Below are 22,290 nucleotides of genomic sequence, written 5' to 3'. Positions count from 1 at the left end.
CCCTTTTCTGTGAACAATTTTACTCAGTTCAAGTTTAATGACTATTTTTGAAGACAATTCTCCCAACTCCTGTATTCGGTTCTGCTGATGCAGACATGAAAAGAGCCGAGTCCTCAATCTCGGAGGGCTTGGCATTTGAAATGACAAAATTCCAGCACAACAAAGGACTGTGGTTATCCCTTGAACTTTGCTCAGAGGGGACCTACTGTAGGGCGGCCAGTGGGAATGGTGGTTTTACTATAGCAATTTTTTGAAGATTTCTATTCTCTTATTTTTGCAGTTCTTTGTCAGGGCCAATGGCTCCTAAATTCTAGCAGCAGGACAGAAGTCCCTTACTTCCAGACACTCTTCTGTGTTGCAATAGGCTAAGTTTCAAGAGCAGAAGAAGCTTTCTGGTCTCTTCCTGAAGCCAGGCAGGTCTTGTCATATGATGCTGGCGCTGACTTCATGCAAATGACCCAGGATTGGTCTGCACCGGTGTACTTGACAAGCAGATTTTAATCCAGGTCTCTGCCTCGTTCGGGTCTCAAAATAACTACTTCATCTCTGTCCAGTGACAGTACATTGTATATGGGAGCTTTCCTTCTTTGGGCCTCTTGTTCAAGCATAGTTTCCCTCACCACAAAACTTTTTTCTTTTTGAAAAATGAACCTGTTGCTCCAAACACTTGGTATCTGGCTCTGGGTCCAGAGCTTGAGGGTAAATGGTGAAGTTGCAATGTGTTTCTGGATTCTGTGGTTTCAAAGCGGTTACTCTTTCCAAACCAAGGTTGGCCCTCTGCAAAGTGTGTCTCCACTGGGCCTGTTCCTGTCATGGGGCTGCTCTCTGAGCATCTCTGGCTTATCTGTGCAGAAGGCAGTGAACTGAATAACGACTCCTCTACTGAACACTGTGTGTCAAGAACCATTCTGAGTGACTTATGCACATGGTCTTGGTTAAACATTTCAACATCCTGTGTGCACTTACAATGGGCATCTTCTGTCTCTGAAAAGGCGTTGCTCAAAGATGTTCAATAGTTTGTCTAAAGTCACAAAGCGAGCAGGTGGCTGGGGCTGGTTGAATTGAGATTTAGGTAAAGCAGAAGATCATGGCTCAACCTGTGTCCTCTATAAATTCCCACAAAACTCCAGCCATATTTTTTAAACCACAAAAACATGCTATTTGTTTTAAAGACAACAAAGAAACATTGTTGGGAAAGTACACAAGTCAACTGCAATGAGTCATTCATAGTTATTCATGTTCTGAAGGCCATCTCTGGTGCTGGGGCTCAAGTTCTTGGCTGGAGATGATGCTATCGCAGGCAGCGAGCATACACCTGCTTGGTAGCCCCAGAGAAGCCTGTCTGTCAGGAAAATGCCTTCCCCCAATGCACTTCCTTCTTAATTAAAATAACATTTTGAAAGTAAAATTATACAGTGTGTCGAATAAACAGCACAACAATAGCTGTGATTAATCTGTCAGGGGTTGTATAATGGGATGCTAATAGGGAGAAATAAACTCCTGATGAAGATCAGAGTCATCTCTGCACGTGGGGAGCTTTTAAAATTAGAATGATGATAAATCAATCTCCATCCTGAACCTAAAAAATACCCCCGCACCCCTTTCAGGCTTGAAGAATGAGGGCAAAGGAAGCCTGAGGGGGTGGGGAAGGGCGTCGGCTGGAATCCACCTCTGCGCTCCGCATGCACCTCGGGCACATAACTTGGGATGCTCACTCAAGTCCATCTCCATCTGCCCAAGTCCTGCCGTAGCCCACTGGGCCCAGCCTATGGGTATGTGGGGAGAGACAGTGCATTCAGGGACCATGTATTCCTGGGAGTTCAAGAAAAGAGGGTATGCCCCACCTCTCTCAGAGAAAGTTATATGCTACACAGAAAAGTCTGACTGTGAGTTTTTTCATACTGAAAATTCACTAAAATTTCAAGATATGACCAAAGAGTATGCATGTCAGCAGAAAGTTCTGCAGCAGCTAAGAGTGGAACACCTACTGTGTGCAGCCATGTTCCTACTGTGTGCTCCCCTGTATAGGCCTGGTGCTCAACACTGTGGATAGAATGCCCCCTGCCACTGAACAAAGGGGCTTGCAGAGGTTTGGGAGGAAAGAAGGAACCGAGAAAAGCACATGGCTGGAACATTGTGGAAGCCCCATCTAAGGTACGTTGGCCTACAGAGGAAGAGGACCTATAACTTAGGCAGTTGGGCCGCCTCTCAAGATTGTGTCTGCCTAAGGGTGAGGCAGGGCTAAAGAACACCCAGAAAAGAGTGAGTGTCCAAGGAGAAAGGCAGGACATGTATTGAGGCACAGCAGAGATAGATAGATAGATAGATAGATAGATAGATAGATAGATAGATAGATAGATAGGTAATTAACCAATGCAGTTTTCCCCTGTGAGCAATTTTCAAACTTATACAGATTTAATGCTCGATTTCTTAACCCTGTGATGCTCAAATAGTGCCACTCAACTTACATGTTAGTTCTCACACCTTTCTTTGTGAGCTCTGTCCCATCTCCTGAAATGGGTTGCTCTGAGAAAGCAGCGGACAGTCCAAGTAGTTTTCTGAGAGCAGAACTAACAGATTCAGTGGTGCAGCTGTGCTGAGGCAGCTTGCCCCAAGGGAGCTTCTTCCAGACTCAGGACCTGGCAGAAGGTGAAATCCTATTTGAATGGGACAAGGATAATGAATGGGATAAGGTGTGTTTGCCACCTGCAGCATAGCAGGTGTTATGATGGCTACCTCCAGTTCTTAAGGGTTTTAGAGTTTAGTGGGGGAAAGTACTCTGTTGCTGGGTGTGTGGCTGCTCTTGTGACCTCCGCCCTTGGGAGACTTAGGAAACAGGACTAGTGTGAGTTCAAAGCCACCCCTGGTTATAGTGTGAGTGAGTGACTTAGAAAGAAAAATAGAGGAAAAAGGGGAGATGGGGAGAGAGGACAAGAGGAACAGAGGAAAGGAGACACACACATACAGAGAGACACAGAGACAGAGAGACACACAGAGGGAGAGTCAATCTGTTGCCTACTGTGTGGGCATTATCAGATGTACTCACATTTTCTCTTACTTTCCCCAGGGTGTGATCTGTCAGTATCCTTCCAGCAGCACATGAGTTTCATAGGCTGCTTCTAGGCTTGCTGTAGTTGGAACACAGAAAGAGCCAATATTCATCTTTCCACATCAAGAATAGAATTTCTGAGTCCACAGCAAGACAATGCTTTTGAAAGCCAAGCAGTCACAAGTAAAAAAAGAAAAACAAGTTTTCTGAATTCCTTTGGCTCCCATAAAGTATTAAGAGCAAAACTTGGAGGAGTTGACCATAGAGTCTTCCTGTAAATCTTGAGTAGAGAGAGTTCAAGATATAACTTAGGAGGCTCTGATGGCAAAGAACAGGAGAAAGAACTTCCTGTGTGCTGCAGAAGAGGAGACCAGGGTGGAAAGGATGGGCGGGTAAGGTGCTCACCTCCTAGAGTCCTCCTTTCCCCTGTCTTTGGCGTGCACCCCTTCATGGGGTCTGAGCACTACAGGAACAAAGAGGTAGGGGAGATGCAGAGAACCCTCGAGTGATCTGTGTCCCTGAGCTCCGACTTCCGGCCTCTGGGAGAGTTCCCACAGTTGGCTCAGCACAAACAGAGGATAGTACGGCTTTGTTGGGGAGGTGAGCCTTCAGCAGAGACTTGGAGACAAAAGTTAAGGCTGTATACTTCAGCCTGTGTGCACTGTGCCAGGATGCTAGCCCTGGTACTGCTCATAAGTCTCTTATTTCTCTATTGTACACACACTCTAATGTCACACATGTCCCCACAGAACCCTCAACTAAAGACCTTTGCCCCTCTCCCAGATCCCTACCTCACTAGCTCCCACTGATAGCCCTTCTCCACAACTGGTCATCTCACCTACCTGATCAGACAAACTAGGAATACAGGGACATCCATGAGCCCTGTTTTTCTCCCTCACGGCCCCTTACCCTGCCATTTCCTATTACTTAAATGAATTTACACACTACATTTATTCTGAATGAGTCACTGCATGATCATGTCTCAGTGACTTGGCTCATGGAGTCATCATTGTTGATCTAAACTGGCACAACAAGACCCAGGTAGTTCACCCATATTTGTTCTTACTCATCGTATCCTAGCCCCCCTTAACCTCACACACACACTTCACCCATAGCCACCTCCAACCCCACCAGTCAGACTCCTTCTGACCCATTCTTTTTCCAAGCCATTCTTTCTGTCCCAGACGATGCCCTCCCCAGACGTCTTCTTGTAGTTCTTACTCATGCATTGAGGCACAGACAATATCTCAGCCATGAAAATGTATTAGGTGTGTGCTCTAAGGCATGTAGATTGTTCATAGAAGCATCTAGAAAGGGTGTCAGGCTTTACTTGGGGGTTTGGAGAAATCTCCCAATTAGGAATGTGGCTAAGAGATATATCTAGATGGGCAAGAAGTAGGGGTCAGAGCAATGGCCTTTGAGGCCTTGTTATTTAGAGGCCAGAGTTATTGCCATTACTTATGAAATGAACTGCCAAAGAAAAACCCCAAGGCCAGAGCCAGAGCCAGAGCAAAGTAAAGCAGGTTACAAGGAGAATGGAAGGACAGGTGACACACAGTCTCCTTAAAGAATGAGGATTTAGACTAAGGACATTTAGGACAATAATGGAGGATCCTTGAAGATCAAAGTAGATCAAACTCTATATCCTTTGAATGGCCACATCTTTTCCTACAGGTTTCCCACTCATTTATAGGTCTATTTTATATTTGTGCTGGGTAGTGGGTGCTTACATGATAAGAACATTCCTTCTTGATCTCTGTTTCCTTTTATACAGCTCCTTTCTTAGAAATATATTTTATATATTTAATATATTTTATGAAATATATTGAGCTGGATTTCTAAGGTGTTGGCATTAGGTCCTGTCCTAGATGCACCTCTGTGGTGGCCCCACAGGAATTTCTCCACTCAAGACCTGGATGGAGGCATACTTGTAAGAGACAGTATTATAAGGCTTCTAAGAGACCCCAAGGTGTTGCTACAGAGGCAGAGACCTCTGAAGACAGTGCCCGGGGCATTGGCACCTAATCTAGGTCACCCACATGGAAACCAAGAGTACTAGGGATCTTTGCTGGATCAGAGTCCAGCAAGACTGAGAAGGGGGAGGCTCACAGTGGTCAGGGACAGGATTTGATCCCCAGAGACATACTTGACTCTCTTGGTGCCTAAGTAGTATTACCTCTAACATCATAGAATTCTGTCCCTTGTGTTCTCCAAATTTATAATGTACATTAAATAATTTACATTCATCAAATATTAAATTGGTGATGGGAATTTTTAGAACTTAAATTCCATGTGTCTAGAGGATGCTTTATTTCTGGACGAATCCTCTGTGCCTACAAATGGTCTGGGGTGGACAGGTGCTCAAAATTTTTGATTTAGTGTATTTAATCAGTATAATTATGGTTTTGTTGTGATCATAACTATTATGGCCCTTACGGGTTAGATCTTTCTCCCAAGGTCACATCAATAGGCCAAACGCGTGCCTGTTCTCAAGGTGATTGCTTTTCTGAGCCACAGTGCCCCCACAGGACAAGAGTGGAACTGCTACGTTTCCAGCTCAGGAGCATCCCATGAGACCCTGCAGGGAAAGAAGGACCAGGGATGTAGGTAAGAGTGCTTGTCAAACAGCCATGAGGCCCTCCGTGCATTTTGATCTCCAGCACTGAATAAACTGGGTGTGGTGGCACAGGCCTGTAGGCACACTAGTGAAGTGGAGGCAGGAGGATCATATATTTAAAGTCATCCTCAGCTTTAGTGAATGGGGAGGGGGCTGCAGCCTGGGTGACATGAGATCATATCTTAAAACAAAACAAAACAAAAACAAAAGAAGTAAACAAGAAAGAAAAATGCAAGAAGGACTGTGGATGGGGCTAGGGGTTGAGGGGCCAGAGCTAAGATGAAGCAGTCTATGCAGGTGACCAAGACAGGAAACTAACAAGCACTGTGCATACAATAGACACTGGCGACCTCCGGAGTGTGTCTGGGAGGTCAGGGATAAAGACGTGACTGGTATCTAGAAATTAGGCCAGAACACCTGGAGGAAGGCGCGTGGAGGGGAGGCAGAGGCAGGCCAGGAGGCCGGTGCCACTCCGTGGTGCTGTTGATGAGGCTCTCAATGACTGCGAGCTTCTGCATCCTCAGAAATAACAACAATTACCGTACACACCACAAGCTGTCCCGCTGTCCTTCGAGTCAGCACGTGCGTCAGCTGCTGGTTATTTTGATGCCCTGGATAAAAAGCTCTTTCGAGAAAATCTAGTACATCAAAACATTCTCATTCTCTGCTTGTCGGCACCATGCCTCCTGGCCGCTGCCCTCTCAGCTGGTTTTCATTCCTATAAATGTAACTGAGCCAGGCCTTAAGGTCCTTTGCTCAGTGACCCAGGAGGACACTTCTGTGGGAGTCCTTGAAAGGGGAAGAGGCAAAATGAGTAGGATCCTGACTGTGGTCATTGGAAGCCAGGCTGACTGACCTGTTCCGGAAACGGACCTAGGATGGGTGGATTATTTGACACCAGCAAGTGGCTATCACCATATCAGGTCCCGGTGCCAGGTCCTGGGGAGACTAATAGTGTGGTAGGACCTAATAATCAAGCCATCATGGGAACAATTGTGGCAGCAGGTGGCAGCCATCTCCCAGTACACAGCACAGAGTAAACTCAGTAAACGATGATTGTTGTTTACATATTCTTACTTGTTCAAGATCCTTCAAATTCAGGGACAGAAACAGATCCAATCAGAGCTAGCAAAGAACTCCTATTGGACCATGTGAATATGATCAACAAATTGGGGGCAGGACAGCTGGACTTAGATTTTACTCATTTAGCCTTTTAAATTTTCTTTTTTTGAATAGAACCACAAGGTTCTTTTCAAGTGACTGAAATCCCTCTGCCCTTCAAGGTGATACCACAAGGACACATACAAAAGCTCAGCTTCTGTAATTTGTAATTCCACCCCCCAAATGCAAAGGTAGTTATTATTTGGGCTTGTGCTTTAAAAAAAATTACAGTGTTATACGTGAAATGGTTAATGGAGAAATGGATCATATTGCCTGGTAACTGTTAGGTGTTTAACAGTGATACGTTTTCTAATAGAGCATCATGACCATGATGCCAACTCTGTCTGCTGCTGTTCTGGTGTCCCCTGACCTCTCACCTTTCCTCCTAAACTCTGTTCATCCACCAGCCTGGGTCTGAACCTCACAGAGCACAATAGCAAGGCAGAAGAGTTCGCTCTTCTTCCTTCATCCTCCCTAGAGTACTGGGAACGGAATGATGGTAGGCGTGGGGACAAAGGCAAAGTCAGAGAAAAATTGAAACTCAGAGGACTGGAAATACATCTCTAGATCCTCTCCTTCCCTAAGTGACCTTCAGTGGGAAAAGGACCACCTGGGCCTCACCCCATCCCAGCTTCATGGAACACGACTCTCACCTGGGCTAAGGTGTCACCAGCAGTGGGGAGACTCAGTCCCTCACCTACCTCTGTCATCTCTCTTCTGCATCCATCCCTTCCTGTGGCATTCATGAGGGTGGGGATGGGGCATAGAACATATCTTTCCAAAGGAAGAAAAGTCATTTGACGCAGGAGTGTGCAATTGTGTACGTGTGTGTGTGTGTGTGTGTGTGTGTGTGTCTGTGTGTTAATTTCCAAAGTCCATAGAACTTGATTACAATTGTATGTGCACATTTGGTTAAAATTTTGACCTAAGGTATATTTCTACCTTGAGGCGAGGTGGAAACACCCTGGGGGAAAGGGAGGTCAAACAGGTGAAGCCCCCATCAGCTCTGGAATCTATCAGATCCAAGACATTCTGGAGCGTCAGCTGAGGGCCCTCAAAAGTAGACAAAAGGGGTAAAAGGGAATTGAGGTGGGCCCTGGGGTGGTACAGAAGGTTTGGCCTTCTACTGGGTGTGTGCTCACTGACTCTTTTTTTCTGTCAGCTTTTAAGCTGACAGAAGCCCTAGGACCCCAGATTTAGAAAAAATGTAGGGAGCACATACAGACACACTCCATCTACAGTATCCAAGGGACCAAGTCTCCTGAGAGGCTCCTGCAATCCCAGCCCTAAGGCTGGCTGGTGGTGGGACTTGGGGTAATCTGGACACCTAAGGCCCTCTTCCTTCACCCCAGGCAGATATACCGCTGTCTGGACATTCAAGTTAATTTTGCTTCTGCTGGTTTTAGAGTAACCCCTGGCACTGGCCAATCCAGGCACTTCCTGGGTGGGTTCCTTCAACTCTCAGCTTTGCAGGGATAGTATACTACACCTGATGTCCTGGCTACCAATGAGACTAAGCCACCCCAGGAGGCTAGCAAGGCAGTGAGCCAGGGAAAGAGGTAAAGGGACTCCAAATCAGCCAATCAACTCGGCCCTGCTCAGCCTGTCGGCTCATTGGTGTTTGGAGCCAGCTACCTTGCCTGATGCCCTAGAAAATCTCTCTCTGCATATGTGACCTCCCACTCCCACCCTCTGCATTTTCATCTAAACTCAGGGTTTTGAATACTTCCCTGACTGGCTTTTCCTAGCTAGGTCCCACTAGCTATCTGGAGCTATCCATCCCTGGTCCCCAGGACCCCTACAACCCGGAGCTCCTGGGTCCAGTCATAGCAGGTGCGGGACTGGGATTGGGGCTGGCCAGAGAGGGAGGGGTCTGGTGGGTGGGTGGCAGGATTTGGAGAGGGTGTGACTCGAGCCTGGAGGAGGGGCTAAATACATTCAGGAAGCCTGTTACAGAAGCTCTGTGCTCCAGCACGGCAGAGAGCGCCTGGAGCCGGAGGGGAGCGCATCGGTGAGTCAGGCTGCTCTGAGCCGAGCCCCGACAAGGGTGCAGCGCGGTGCGGCAGACCGGGCTTTCTGGGTTCCCTGGGTCGGTGTGCTTGGATCCCTGTCTGGATAGATCTTTGTGGGTTGAAACGCACCCTTGAAAGAAGTGTCCCGAGTAGATATAGGAGCAGGAGATCGTGGACACGCAAGGGAAGCGGAGGGATTGAGGGTGTCTCTGGTCATGAAATTCCCTGTTCCAGGATGACCAGAAGTCCCAAAGTCAACACTGGCGCCTGCAGAAGCTACACTGCCCAGCCTGAGCTCTCGGGCCAGAAGGGGACAGCGCTCGAGAGAGCCTGGAGTGAGGGATGCGCGCGCTGCAAGCGCGCTGGGGTGGCGGCGCGGAGCAGTAGCCCGCGGGGTGGAGGTGGAGGGTGAGTTCACAGCACGCCGGCTGGGGAGTACTCACAGTCCCAAGAGAGCCATGCTGCCCCTAGGTAAGAGGACTGTCGCCTAGGGTGCTCTAGACTCGGTGTTTGTAGCAGGGCTCAGAATCTAAGATTATGGGTGCCAAGGGTTGATTCTGGAAGCGTGGGTTCCAAGTGCTGAACACCGGGGGCCCTCGGTAGGGCCTGCTGGGCATCCCAAGGCATGTAGCCTTACTGCTTGGGTCACCCGGTACATTCAGCTGTCTACTGCCAGGTGTGCCAGAGGCTGGCACCCGGGATTGGGAAGGGCAGCGGGCGCTCTTGGGTTCAGGCAGAGAAGGACTCTGGGGTCAGGGTGTTGCAACTTGAAGCCAATGTAAACACAAGGCTAGTTAGCCCCCTTTGATTACAATGCTCTTGCTTTCCTAAAACTTTCTGAGATTTATAAAGAAGGTGGTTTTTGGCTTGACCTTTCTCATCAGGTTTACTTCAGAGATTCAAGAAGAACCCGCTTGTTAGGCTGGTTTTTCCAAGTTGTTCCAGGCTGGAAATTGTAGCAGTTTGAAGGATAATTTATGGGTGTTTCATGCGTTAAAGTGTATTAGTGCAAGGTCTTTTGGGTGCTGTGGGTATTAAGGAAAACTCAGTGCACGTTCCCAGCTGCAGACCAAAAATACTGCTCTCCTGGGTGCCTCTGCCCCATCTATCATGGGAGGCCAGTAGAAACCCTGGAGAAAAGGCACTTGATGTATTGCTGTCCATCCTCTCAGAGCACTCTCTCTAACGGTACCACTCTCCCCACAGGCATGGCCAGCTGAACTTTGCAAGCTCAGAACTAGCCACAGAGGTCCCATCCATAACTTCTCCTCAGGGTCTCGAACTCCTGAAACTGTCAGCTATAACTGATGAAAAGCTCTGTCTCCCCCTCTCCCGGCAGTCCAGCGGGCAGTGCAGTAGCCCCCTACCTCCCTGCTTGACCAGTGTTCCAGTTCCCTACCAAATGAAACTTCCCCTCTCTCCAGAGTCATGGGCCACATTCGGTTTTCATCTGTTGAGTAAGCTGTGTGTCAGCCTGGTAACCTGAAGTACTAATCCATCGTAGATGGTATTCCCGGGGGTTGACAGGGGACAAGCAGCTGGAGGAGAGTATGGCTGGAGGATGAGGCCGGCATGACTGGTACTGACATGCAGAAGACTTGACTGTCCCTTGTGCTGGGTCATTGAAGGAGAATGGAGTTAATGCCACATCTCTGTACTTTCCTTCATCAAGAGAAAATGTTAAGGGTACCGGGGATAGGAGGTCAGGGTCTCTGTGGCATAGGGCACGTGATTTGACAGACTGGAGCAATGACTCAGAAGGTTTTATAGTCAGCCAAACTCACTGTCATGCCTGGATAGCCACCTGAAGCAGCCCTGGCTCATCAGGAAGTTTGCTGAACTGAGTTTGTTCAGGACTGTCATCCAGATGCTGGCGGCTCTCAGTTCTTTCCTTTTAACCTTTAGCTAGGAATGGGCTCAGCTCTCACATTCTCCTCGGACTGGCTTCAGCCCCCATGCCCTGAGGCCAGTGGGAGGAAAGGATGAGGCGCCCGCACTCCCATTCTCCTCCAGGGAGAATTCTGTGCTGGGACCAGAAAGGGGGCCCCAGCTGCCAACATCAGCATGGAGACCAGGGCAGGGCAGGGCAGGGCTGAAGCCCCAGGGAAGTTTCTCATCACTACTGAGATTGAGCTGATGAGAAAATCACACAGTTCTAAATGAGTGCTGATTGTGACAGCTGCTCTCTGGTGGAGCACCGGGCCTCAGAGCTGCGGAACACACAGCCTAGGCATGCAACCGAGCTGTGCCCAGACCCCACACAGCAGTAACAGGCTGAGCCAGAGACCTGGCCGCTTGCCTTCTCCTAATAAGAACTTCCAGGCACCTCAGTATCCGAGCAGGCCTTCCAGTGTGAGGAAGTAGGTTTGCTGAGGATGTATACAAACTCTCTGGTTGGCCGAGGGGCAAAGGGCCGGTGTTTCAGAAAGTGTCCCTTTTCTCCATTTGACTGGCACATCTGACCTTGTGTACTGCTGTTCTCCAGCTTAGCCAGTTCTAAGATTAACTCTGAGGGAATTAGTGTCGTGTCATAGTGACGTCAGCCAGATAAATAAAGAGGAAAGAAAGAAAGACCCTTCCTAACCCTTTCCTGGGATGTTTGTGTCTTCTCAGTGAGGCTATGGCTGTGACTCCTGATTCTAAACAGTGAGACTAAAGTGAACCTGAGACCAGTGTACAAAATAGGGAAACTGAGGCTTTGGGATCACTGGCTTTCTGGCAGGTATGCAAAGCATGGAGATGCTCTTGTTTGAGCTAAAAGTAATAGACCTTCAGTCACAAAGTTCAAACAGGACTAGAAAAGTGAGACCCCTCCACAGAAGGCACTGCTTGGGGCTTTGTTTTCTTTGCTCTTCTGTGGACTCTCTACCATGTTTGAGGAATTTCTGTAGACCTATTGGCCTTGGAGTATGATGGAGGGAGAACCAAATAGCTGAGTGGAGATGGCCTTTTGGTTACTTTTCCTGAATTTTGAGTAATCTTCTGATGGTGGTTTCTAAGTTCTAAGAAAGAAAAGGCAGCAGTATGTGGCTGAGAACTAGTCACTAACCCCATGGAATCCAAATAGTGCATTGCATGGTAGCATTTGTCAATGGAGCCATTGATATATCAGGGCAATTCTTGGTTAAGTGTGACCACTCTCCTCACACAGGAAGTTCAGTGTCCCTGCCTTACCTACTAAATGTCAGAGGTCGTGGTGGCAACTGAGCTTGGCTCCCTGCATAAATGGTTCTTCCAGTTGAGAATTCTCTCAGCAATCATCAATAAAGGTCATTCTTCTTTCTCTTGTGGCATCTATGATACAGTCACAGAACTGGGACTTTAGAAGCTCTAGTCTTTGTCCTACGCGTATCGCCGTGTCAGACTCAGTGCTTCTATCAAGAGGGACCTCAGTGTTGTGGTCCTGCCAGGTGTCACCCTCTGTCTTCTGTGACTAGAATTTCAAATGACCCACAGGAAAGAATGGAAGAGGGAGAGAGGGTATCAGGACATGGCAACTTCCTTCTCAGCCATATGCTGTTGAAAGCACAGGCAGACTGACTGACTGCTGGGGAGTTCCCAGCCTAAGGAAAATCCTCCCCTTCCTTGTTGAAGGGATTATTCTTTGGCAATAGGAGGTGCCCTCCCTAAAGCAGGAAGCCCCATCCCCTCACCCGTGGCACTAACAGCAAGCACTTGATTTAGTATGAGCACATGTTGAGATCCAATTAATATAACTAGCCAAGCTGTGAAGGTAAATTTCGATAATTCATTTAAAAGAATAAACTAGCAATGCCACATGGGATAGATGTTGCCCAAGGCATCTATCAACCATTCTCAAACAGAACAGCTCCATTATCCTCACCTCTGACCCAAGGCTTCATCATGGGACCAAAGAAAGTGGATAAAAAATAACAATATTTTTGTAAAATGTGTTGAAACACACATTTTCTACTTATCCCCAACTTAGTAGATAGAAATAGAAGAGAAACTTAATGTAGAGTGTTTAGATTTCAGAGTGGATTCTTAATGAAATCAAAAGAAAAAGGAGAAGAACCAGGAAGGAGATGGGTGGTTCAGGTGATAAAGTGCATGCTGTGTAAACATGAAGACCAAAGTTCAAATCTCAAGCACCCATCTAAAAAGCTGGGGATGGTTACATGAGCCTGGGATTCTAGCACCAGGGAGGCAGAGACAAGAGAGGCTCCTTGGAACTTGCTGCCTGGGTTAGTCTAGCCAAAAAAGTGACTTTCAAGTTCAGTGAGACACCTGTTTCAAAAAAGGAGGTTAAGAGGAGAATTAAACGCCTAGCCCAGCACTACACATGTATAAGCTATAAGCACCTGTGTGTGTGCTCACACACACACACACGGGGGAGGGGAGGGGAGATTTAAAGGGATTACAAATGAGACTGATCTGTTGACAAAATCTGTCAGGTAGGGCTGGCTACAATGCTTTCTGAATTGCCCAAGACTTTGGCAAACCTTTTGCACGTGCAGCAAGTCTTTTTATTGGTAGGGATGTGAGTCAGAGTTAGACAGTCAGGGCTTCCGTGAAAACTCATCAGTAATCTAGCAGCTTGAGAAGCTCTGGCACAGCCTGGGTGGCTTTTGCAGGTGGAATCCTGATGAGTGGCTGAGTCTGGCTCCGAAGCTGACTGGAGTGCACAGCCCAAGTCTGGCACAGAAGCTATCCCATGCTTTGCAGTTACAACGCACTGATACTGGAATAGTTTCCAAGTAACCACAAGGTATTTGCTCTCTTGGACGATATTATAGGAGCACATAGTCACTCCTCACCACTAAGTCACCGAGATGGGAGAGAATATTCATGCATGGACACGGATGGTTTTTCCTGTTTCCTTTGGCTTTTCCTTCCATAGTAAAGGTTGGTGTGCTACATGCTGTTCCTAAGGAAGCGCAGAGACAACAGTCCCTCCTGGTGGAGGCAAGAACTCAGCCATTGCCCACGATAGAGAAGGGGAAAGTGTCGCATCAGTGCTGTGGTTTGCAGCCAGCTCTGTGGTTTACAACCATCATTACTCATGATGGTGACTTGCAGCTCTTCCCTATTCAGTCTGGTGAAACGATATCCCAGTTTTGGATCTGAGTAGACCTGGGTGAGAGGTCAGCAGACAGAGGTACTGCCTCATCATTATGAATAACCATGCGTTAAGTCCTCTGTGGCAAGTGGGAGTTGCCAGGAGAGACAGGTTCCCTCTACATTCTGATCATGAGTTTAAAAAAATTTTAAATGATATATATATATATATATATGCAACACATACATGATATATAATATAGTTTGTATATACATATATACATATACACATACATACATATATGCATACATACACACACATACACACACACACTTAAAGAAGAGAGAAGTCATATTGGTTTCTCATTGCCTGAAAGATACTCTGCTAATAAATTGGGGAAGAAGGCAGAACTCTGTGGAGATCAGAGATCCAAAGAACCAGTTTTCTCTCCTGTGTACAAAGTGCACATCACTGTGGTATGTCTGCCATTCCCTGATGGGATGGGATAGTTAGAATGCCAAAGACCCTGGCATAAAATAGGCATGAGTCCAGCAGGAGCTTCCCTCCCTAAAGTTCTTTCTCCATGTGGGGATGAGAGGGAGTTGGGCTTTGGGGAACTGACTGCCCTTTGTGGTGCCTTCATTTTTAATAGAATGGCAACATTTTTGTACTTATTGTGTCTGTATATATAACACTTCTGCTTCGTTGGGGACAAGAAATCTTTTAATGTAGCTAAAGTCTTCTCTAGGAATTTACTCATCTGTCTTTCTCATCATATCTTGGTATTTGTCTGGTGTTTTCTTTTGGAGCCTCTGTTCTCAGATTTTGCTGTCAGAAAATGTTAGACAGTTCTCTTGAAATAAGGCCTTCCTGGAGAATCACCATGCCTTCTGGCAGGCTTCAGAGCATTTCAGTTCCCTTTACTGAATAACAACTCCTCTGCATGCTTGAGATCTTAAGTATCTTGTCACATTTCCAAGGGGAAGAAAGATATTTCAGCTCAGTACATATTCCCAGATTTAGGCCACATCCCCACAGTTAACCATTCTCTCAACTGGCCTCTTCACTGACATGCTCTTGACATGCACTGTGGGGGATGCAAGGAAAATACAATCACAATTCTGTATCAAGGAGCTTGTCAAAAATCAAGAGAACATTTGCTCACAAGGTGATATGCAGGAGTCAGGACACGAAGGACTAGGAAACATGGAAAGTTAAGAGAAAAATGGCCCAGTGTGAGGGGACAGGCCATCTAGTATTTTGCAGGATTGTAGATCTAATGGAGCCAACATTTACAACCATTAACGAGTAATCAAAACTTTGATTTTGGATGTCTTATTTCCTCTTTTTCAAAATGTCTCCCTGAAGCTGGCTGTACTGGTTACTTTTGTTACTGTGATAAACACTATGATCAAAGTAACTTCTAGAAGGAAGGGTTGGTTTGGCTTATAGTTTCAGAGGGATAAATGTCCCTCACAGTCTGGAATTGTGGCAGCCATGACATCAGAACTCATATCTCCAAGAGAGAGCAGGAAGCAAGAGTGAACTGGGATTGTCATGTAGCTCTTAAAACTATCCCCAGTGACATAGTTCTTCCAACAAGTCTGTAACTCCTATAGTGATCCCAACAGCGCCACCAACTGGAGATCAAGAAGACAAACAGCTGAGCCTATGAGAGGCACATTCTCATTCAAGGCCAGCCTGGGCAACTTAGTGAGACCATGACTCAAAATTAAGGGTAATGGGAGGGTTGAGGTCAGAGACGGGCAAGAATATGGCCCAAGTTCATTCTCCAGTTGTAAAAATTAGAGATTTGTTGCTGTGAAGAGATACCATGACCACAGCAACTCTCATGAAGGGAAACATTTATTTGGGGCTAGCTCGCACTCAGAGGTTTGGGCCATTCTCATCATGGCAGGAAACAGGCAGCATGCAGGCAAAGATGGCACTAGACAAGGAGCTAAGAGTTCTACATCTTGATCCACAGGAAGCAGAAGGAGACTGTGTGCCACACTGGGTGGAGTTTGAGGAGGCCTCTCAGCCCATGTCCACAGTGACATACTTCCTCCCAGAAGGCCACATCTTCTAATAGTACCACTCCGGATGGTCCAAGCATCGAAACACAGGAGTCTATGGAAGTCAGGCCTATTCAAACCACCACATTCCATTCCCTGACTTCCATAGGCTTGTAGCCATAACATAACGTAAAAATGCATTCAGCACAATTTCAAAAGTCCTCATAGTCTATAACCAACTCAAACTTGCTTAAAAGACCAAGTATTCTAACTATGAGGGCTATTTCTATTCAATCTACTAAACAAGTCTTAGAGGGTAAAATAAATCCTAACGACTCAAACAAAATTTGTGAGAAGGCTCCTTATCTTTGGTTCTAAACTCTCACCTTTGGAGTAGTTACCATTACCTAAAGAAGTACAAATTGTCATCATAAGTTCCGAAGAGGAGAGAAGTAAAGGGCCAGGAGATCCCAGGAAAGTTCTGTGGGGTGGGAGGGAGAGCTGTAGGGTTTTTGTAGATGTTCAGTCACAAATGCACCAGATTGAGCTTTGGATTGTTCCAACTTCTGTGACCTCATTACTTAACTCTAGTTCAGGCACGAGGCACCAGAGTGCTGGCCTCAGTGAGCAGTCGAGCCAGTGAGGAGAAATGGCCAGGAGGCAACTTCTGAAGAGGTCTAGGAAATCAGTGCTTTGCTGCTGTTTGTGTGGGTGAGAAGCTGAGGGCAGTGTGGAGACAGGGGGCTGTCCTGGCTCTGAATGCCCCCTCTCAGGATACAGCTAGATGCTTTGCTGGGACCCAGGCTGCCTTGCCTCATCTGCCCCCCACCCCCAAAGCAGAAGAGGTACAGGCTCTTTTCCCTTTCCTGCTCCTCTTCAGGGCCTGTGGGTGCTTGCCCAAGGTTCCCCATCAGAATCCTACCCTTTAAGCTAGGCCACCAAAGGGGGAAAATAGTGTACTAAGTTAGAAGTTGCTCGGGAGTCTGTACAGACACGCACAGCAAATATTCAAGGAATTCTTAGGAATAAAAAAAAAAATCACAAATCTGGATTTTTGCGTGAGGACATCACAGGAACATGTTTTCTCAATTATGGAGCACATTTCTAAAGTGAAGTCACCAGGCCTCAGCTCATCGGGCTGGCTCGGCCACACCTGACCTGGACTGGGCTTTTCTTCACCCAAGCCACTGCGCCTCAGTACCACACAGACTCATCCCCACATCTTAAGCCAGGGTGGGAAGCCCACTCCCCTAATAACAGCCCAATTTCAGATCCTAAGAATTAAGAGTGACAATAGTGTTTCTGTAAGGGACAGAGTCCCACAAGCCCTGGCATTTGCTTGTCCTTAGCATTTATTGGTAGATGGTGACCATGTGTGGCCTGATAGAGCAGATGAGTCCTTTAGTTTCTGAAAGAGAGGAAATAATCTCTTTTGTAGAAAAAGCACACACTAACTGCCTAAAATATCACTTGCTGGAGCCCACAATCAGCAGTTGTGTCCTCTGGATGGTTTCCTGGGCTGACTCGTTTCCAAGCAGTGGCTCTTTGTCAGATATTTCTAATTTCTGAGATACTTTATTAATGATGTCCCCTTTGGCAGAGGGATGCTCAGAGTACACAATTAGCAGTGTGCCTCAGTGCAAGACACTGCCCAAACCCTCTCAGAGCAGCAGAAGGCCGAGAAACAGTTCAGATCACCTGCCTGGAAGAAGAATGTCTTTCAAAATACAGGGTGAGACCCGTCAGCAGACTGGAAGATAAATTTAGTACTAACATTCTTGTTAATGTGAAGAGAGGAAGAGAAATGGAAGCAGGGTGGGGAGAAGGGGAAGAGAGAGAGGAAGGCAGGCTAGGGGGAAGGATAGATAGACAGATTTGCACAAAAGATTTAAAAACCATTACACATTGGGAGTCACGATGAAATCTTGTCTCCCTGTACACCTGTACACATGGAAGTGTTCAAATTGGCTAATAGTGGAAAATGTTTTCTATTTGAACTATGAGGTATAGATTTCTAATATATTATTTTAAAAACTGCTGGTGTAGAAGACAGAGTGCTAAAGGGTTAGAGAAAAGAACAGAACTCTGAAACCAGACAGCCTTGGGGTCCAGTCTCAGCTCTGTGATTTCTCATTGCATGGTCTTAGGTAACCTTGTTCCTTAAGTGTTGGTGTCTTCGATGAGGTAGACTAGTTGTCCCATCACAGAGATGTCACATAGATGTGATGCCAGCAGTAAATGAAATCCTTGGTGCTGAGCCTGCTCCTCGTAAGTTGGAGCTTCTGTAGTTCAGTGTCCATCTTCTCTTCCCATCCACTCTCCCTGCCTCATCATCCTTTCCTCTATCTCCTCTCCTGCTGCACTGCTCTCCATCCTTCTCTTGTCTGCTTTGTGGTGACTTCTCTTCATCAGTGCGGTGATGTTTTTATCCCTGAGGTTTGGGCTTCCTGGCAGAGAAGCTCTAATGATCACACATAGTCTTTGGTCTTGCTTCTGCACCCTCTTCCACATTTCACTTGTGAAGAGTCATCTTATATGGACTCCGATCCCCTACATGTGACCATGACAAGCATCATGTAAGAGACGCAAAGCACTTGTCTCTGTCACTGGAGGTCAGAGGGATGCTGTGGTCTCTCCCCGTCCTGTCACTGGGATAGATGCTTTGGTCTTGGTGTGGGTGAAGTGGCGATGGATGAGCTGCTATTCTTACAATATCATCCTTCACACCTCTTTCTGTCTCTGTCTCTCTCTGTCTCTGTCTCTTTGTCTCTGTCTCTGTCTCTGTCTCTTTCTCTCTCTATATATATATACATATATATATATATATACATATATAAACATAAAATTATAGATACAGATATTAAAAGACAGCAGGCCTAAAACATTGTTGCAATGTTGGCAGAAGTATTTTCTGCCCAGAGCAGAGAGGGCTGAAGATTTTCTCATGATCACTGGGAGCTGTTAAGTTTCTCTACCAGTAAAAGCAAGCAGCTGGAAGGTCGATGTCGACACTGGAGGCGACACCTTTAGGTGAGACTAAGGCCAGTTTTGCCCTCAACCTGAGAGCAGTTGGTCCTTGACCTTGGCTACTCGGGTTCTCAGTGGAGGTCATCGGAGAAAGTGACCCCCACTGTGATTGAACCCTGGAGCCAGGAAGACGGCTGTCTCAGTTTCCTTGAGAGCCTGGCAGATGCGGCCCAGAGGGCTGCTCAGTGGTAACTGACTGCCTGGCTCTTTGTTTATAGAAGCCTTGCTCCCCTGAGGCTCATTCCAGCCCTTCTTGTAAAATGTCCCTCCTCTGGGCACAGCTTTCACCACAGAGACTCAAAGAGGATTATTTGTGACATCTCAAAGGTTGAATTCCAGCCCAGCCAAGACACTGACTCCTTCCAAACCGTTTGAGGGTGGCCAGGGAGAAGAAAATGGACCTGATCTTAGGGGTACTCAACACTCACACTTCAGTCACCACAAAACTAACAGCACTAGCCTAGCAAGGACACAAAGTGTTATTCATAGCAGAAGAGCCACTTGTCCCATCAGACGGGACTCGCCCCCAGCAGGTGGATGATCCAGAGCCAAGCACCTGGGAGCTGGAGTGGTGCGGACCTAGCCAGGCTGCTGCACCGGGTGTGAGGGAAAAGCAAACACTGATGAGTTCTTTCTGCGCTCATGGGATGGGGTGAGGGGAGTGTGTTTCTGCCTCTCTTTCTTTCTTTCTTTCTTTCTTTCTTTCTTTCTTTCTTTCTTTCTTTCTTTCTTTCTTTCTTTCTTTCTTTCTTTCCTTCCTTCCTTCCTTCCTTCCTTCCTTCCTTCCTTCCTTCCTTCTTTCTTTCTTTCTTTCTTTCTTTCTTTCTTTCTTTCTTTCTTTCTTTCTTTTTTCCTTCCTTCCTTCCTTCCTTCCTTCCTTCCTTCCTTCCTTCCTTCCTTCCTTCCTTCCTTCCTTCCTTCCTTCTTTCTTTCTTTCTTTCTTTCTTTCTTTCTTTTTTTTCTTTTTTCTTTTTGGTTTTTCAAGACAGGGTTTCTCTGTGTAGCCCTAGCTGTCCTGGAACTCACTCTGTAGACCAGGCTGGCCTCAAACTCAGAAATCCACCTGCCTCTGCCTCTGCCTCCCAAGTGCTGGGATTAAAGGCGTGTGTCACCACTGCCCAGCTGTTTCTGCCTTTTCTAAAACTTGCAATGACAAATGGGATCACTTGTCCCAAAAGTGGCACACCATGGAGAAGGAAACAAATTACCTTTCTTTTTGATCTGTGTTCAAGGCTGTTGTTTCTGAGCCGTCCACAGGGAACGTGCGAGCTCTCGACAAGGCTTTGCATTTCCCTTTGAAGAGTTCAGAAGCCAATGCTCCAGCTCTGGCTTTCACACCCATATGTCAGCAGCCCTGGATCTTGGAAATGAAAGAAAATATATTAGGGGTGGGTTATTTTTTTAAGTGTCCTAGATTTTGAGTTTTTCCAAACAAAGGGTAAGATGTGTCAGGAAGCTTGGAGTCTATAAAGCAATGAATATGTCTCCAAAAGCTTCTTTATAAAATGTCTTAATTAAAGGGAGAAAAGTAATTCTAAATCTCCACAGTACACAGAATGTTCGCTATCTGCTCATTTCTGTTCTGTTGATGATTTTCTGTTGTAGAATTATACATGTTGGTAGAGTTTTGACCTGCAATGTTTGTGATGGGGAATCTTCAACAAACCTGCCAGCAGCATTTTCTTTTGTGGGTTGGGAAATGTTTTACATAAGAAAGGAGAACTCATATATAATCTGAGTTTAGTAACACTGAGTTTAAGAGATGGGAGAGTACCAAGCATTCAGAAAAACCTCCTATTCTTATCATATACCATCTGAGTTGGGCAAACCACAGAACTCATCTACACCTGTTTCCTCATCCACGGAATGAAGACAATATTTACCAGCAGTCCCGGGGCTCCATCTGGGACCAGTGATAGGCAATGCCTCTCACCTCACCATGAACAGAGTCAGTATATACTGGAGTCCCATCCTTCCCCCATCGGGCCTTCACTTCTGCCCTCTGGATCTACAGCTCAGGTGTACAAACACATGACCTACAGACGCATGGCAGGTGAGAAGCATTGGCAATCACTGGTCCAGATGGGGAACCACATCTCAAGAGCAGGAGCAAATGTGGAATTACCCTCAGAAGCCTGGGAAGTTAGTAAGGTGCTCTGGCCATGCCTGGATGGAGCCTGCGCTAGGCATTAAGAAGACACCTGGGAGGCAGAGTTCAGGGGCTCTGAGGAAAAGGCCAGAAGGAGGAAGCAGAGTCTCCAAGTTCTAATCTCAGTGGTGAGGCTTGAGATGACCAGACGGTGATGGACATACATTGCTGTCGATCCCCCCACATATAAGGATGAGGCTACTAGCATGCACTTCTTCACATAAGGATTCTGTCACCTGCCGGTCTACAGCCTGGGGACTGTGCATTACAGTGGTGTGACATGGATGCAGAGTAAAGATGAATGTGAGCCATTCCCTGCATCCCAGTGACCTGACTGAGGACATCTCAAGGCAGATGTGACCATGGCATCAGGTGACCTGAAGAGAGGAAGCACTCCTATTGTCCTTATCCCTCTCTGGCTCCTCTGGTGTCTCCTTTTCTGACTTCTCTGTCTCCTCCTGACCTCTAAATGAGAGTCCCTAGAGCTTGGTTCAGGATCCTCTTTATTTTCCAGATCATTCTCTTCCAGGATGATGTCATCCTGCCCATCATTAAACACGACCTAAGATCCTGGATGTCTGTTTCCGTTCTGCACTGCTCCCCTGGGTCCCAGGCTCTTCTCTTCTACAGGCAGAATCACTTGGATGGATAATGGACATCTCAAATTTAAAAATGTTGGCCACCTCCAAGCCCCTCTCCTAGTCTTACTTTATTCCCACAGAATAATCTAGACATTGTCCTCAATTTGACTTCCCTCCCCACTGTTCCTACCCCAGTAACCAGTAAGTCTTGCTGGCATCACCCGCATAGCGTAGCCACTTCTTGCCAGTGTTGCTGTAAGTTTAGTCTGAGTCACAGTTGCTGCTCACCCCTGGCAGTTCCCTCTTGATTGATTTTGTTCCCCTGAGTACAGCATTTTATCCAGAAGCAGCCACACCCCCCTTGCAGGTGGAAATCATGCTGTGGTGTGTCTCAGCCTCTGATCACTCTCCATATACATAGAATAAAATCCACATTCCTGGTGCACACCTGTAATCCCTGAACGTGGGAGGTGGAGGTAGGAGGATCAGCAATTCAAGGAAGCGACCTGGGACTGTGTGTGTGTGTGTGTGTGTGTGTGTGTGACCTTGTCTCAAAGTCACGCCTTTGTCATGACCTTATTGCATGGCTTCTTCACCAGAGCTCATTTTCCTTCCACGGGGACGTTTGACAATACTTGGAAACAGTCTGGATTTTCACA

General features: G+C 46.7%; 1 protein-coding gene across 2 annotated transcripts in view; it reads left to right on the top strand.

The window, feature by feature from the left end:
* Window positions 1-8,779: 8,779 nt before the first annotated feature.
* The window catches only part of Ngf (nerve growth factor), a 53,998-nt gene continuing 40,487 nt past the window's right edge, over window positions 8,780-22,290 (top strand). The window contains exon 1 of one of the 2 annotated variants that reach the window (XM_052179625.1): window positions 8,780-8,838. The gene's annotated coding sequence lies outside the window, so the exon portion shown is untranslated. Of the gene's footprint in view, window positions 8,839-9,229; window positions 9,311-22,290 lie in introns of those variants that run through there. The other variant, XM_052179624.1, reaches the window with a different exon arrangement.

This window comes from Apodemus sylvaticus, chromosome 4, assembly GCF_947179515.1.
Source record: "Apodemus sylvaticus chromosome 4, mApoSyl1.1, whole genome shotgun sequence".
NCBI classification, from domain to species: domain Eukaryota; kingdom Metazoa; phylum Chordata; class Mammalia; order Rodentia; family Muridae; genus Apodemus; species Apodemus sylvaticus.
This window is presented reverse-complemented; position numbering and strand designations above follow the sequence as displayed.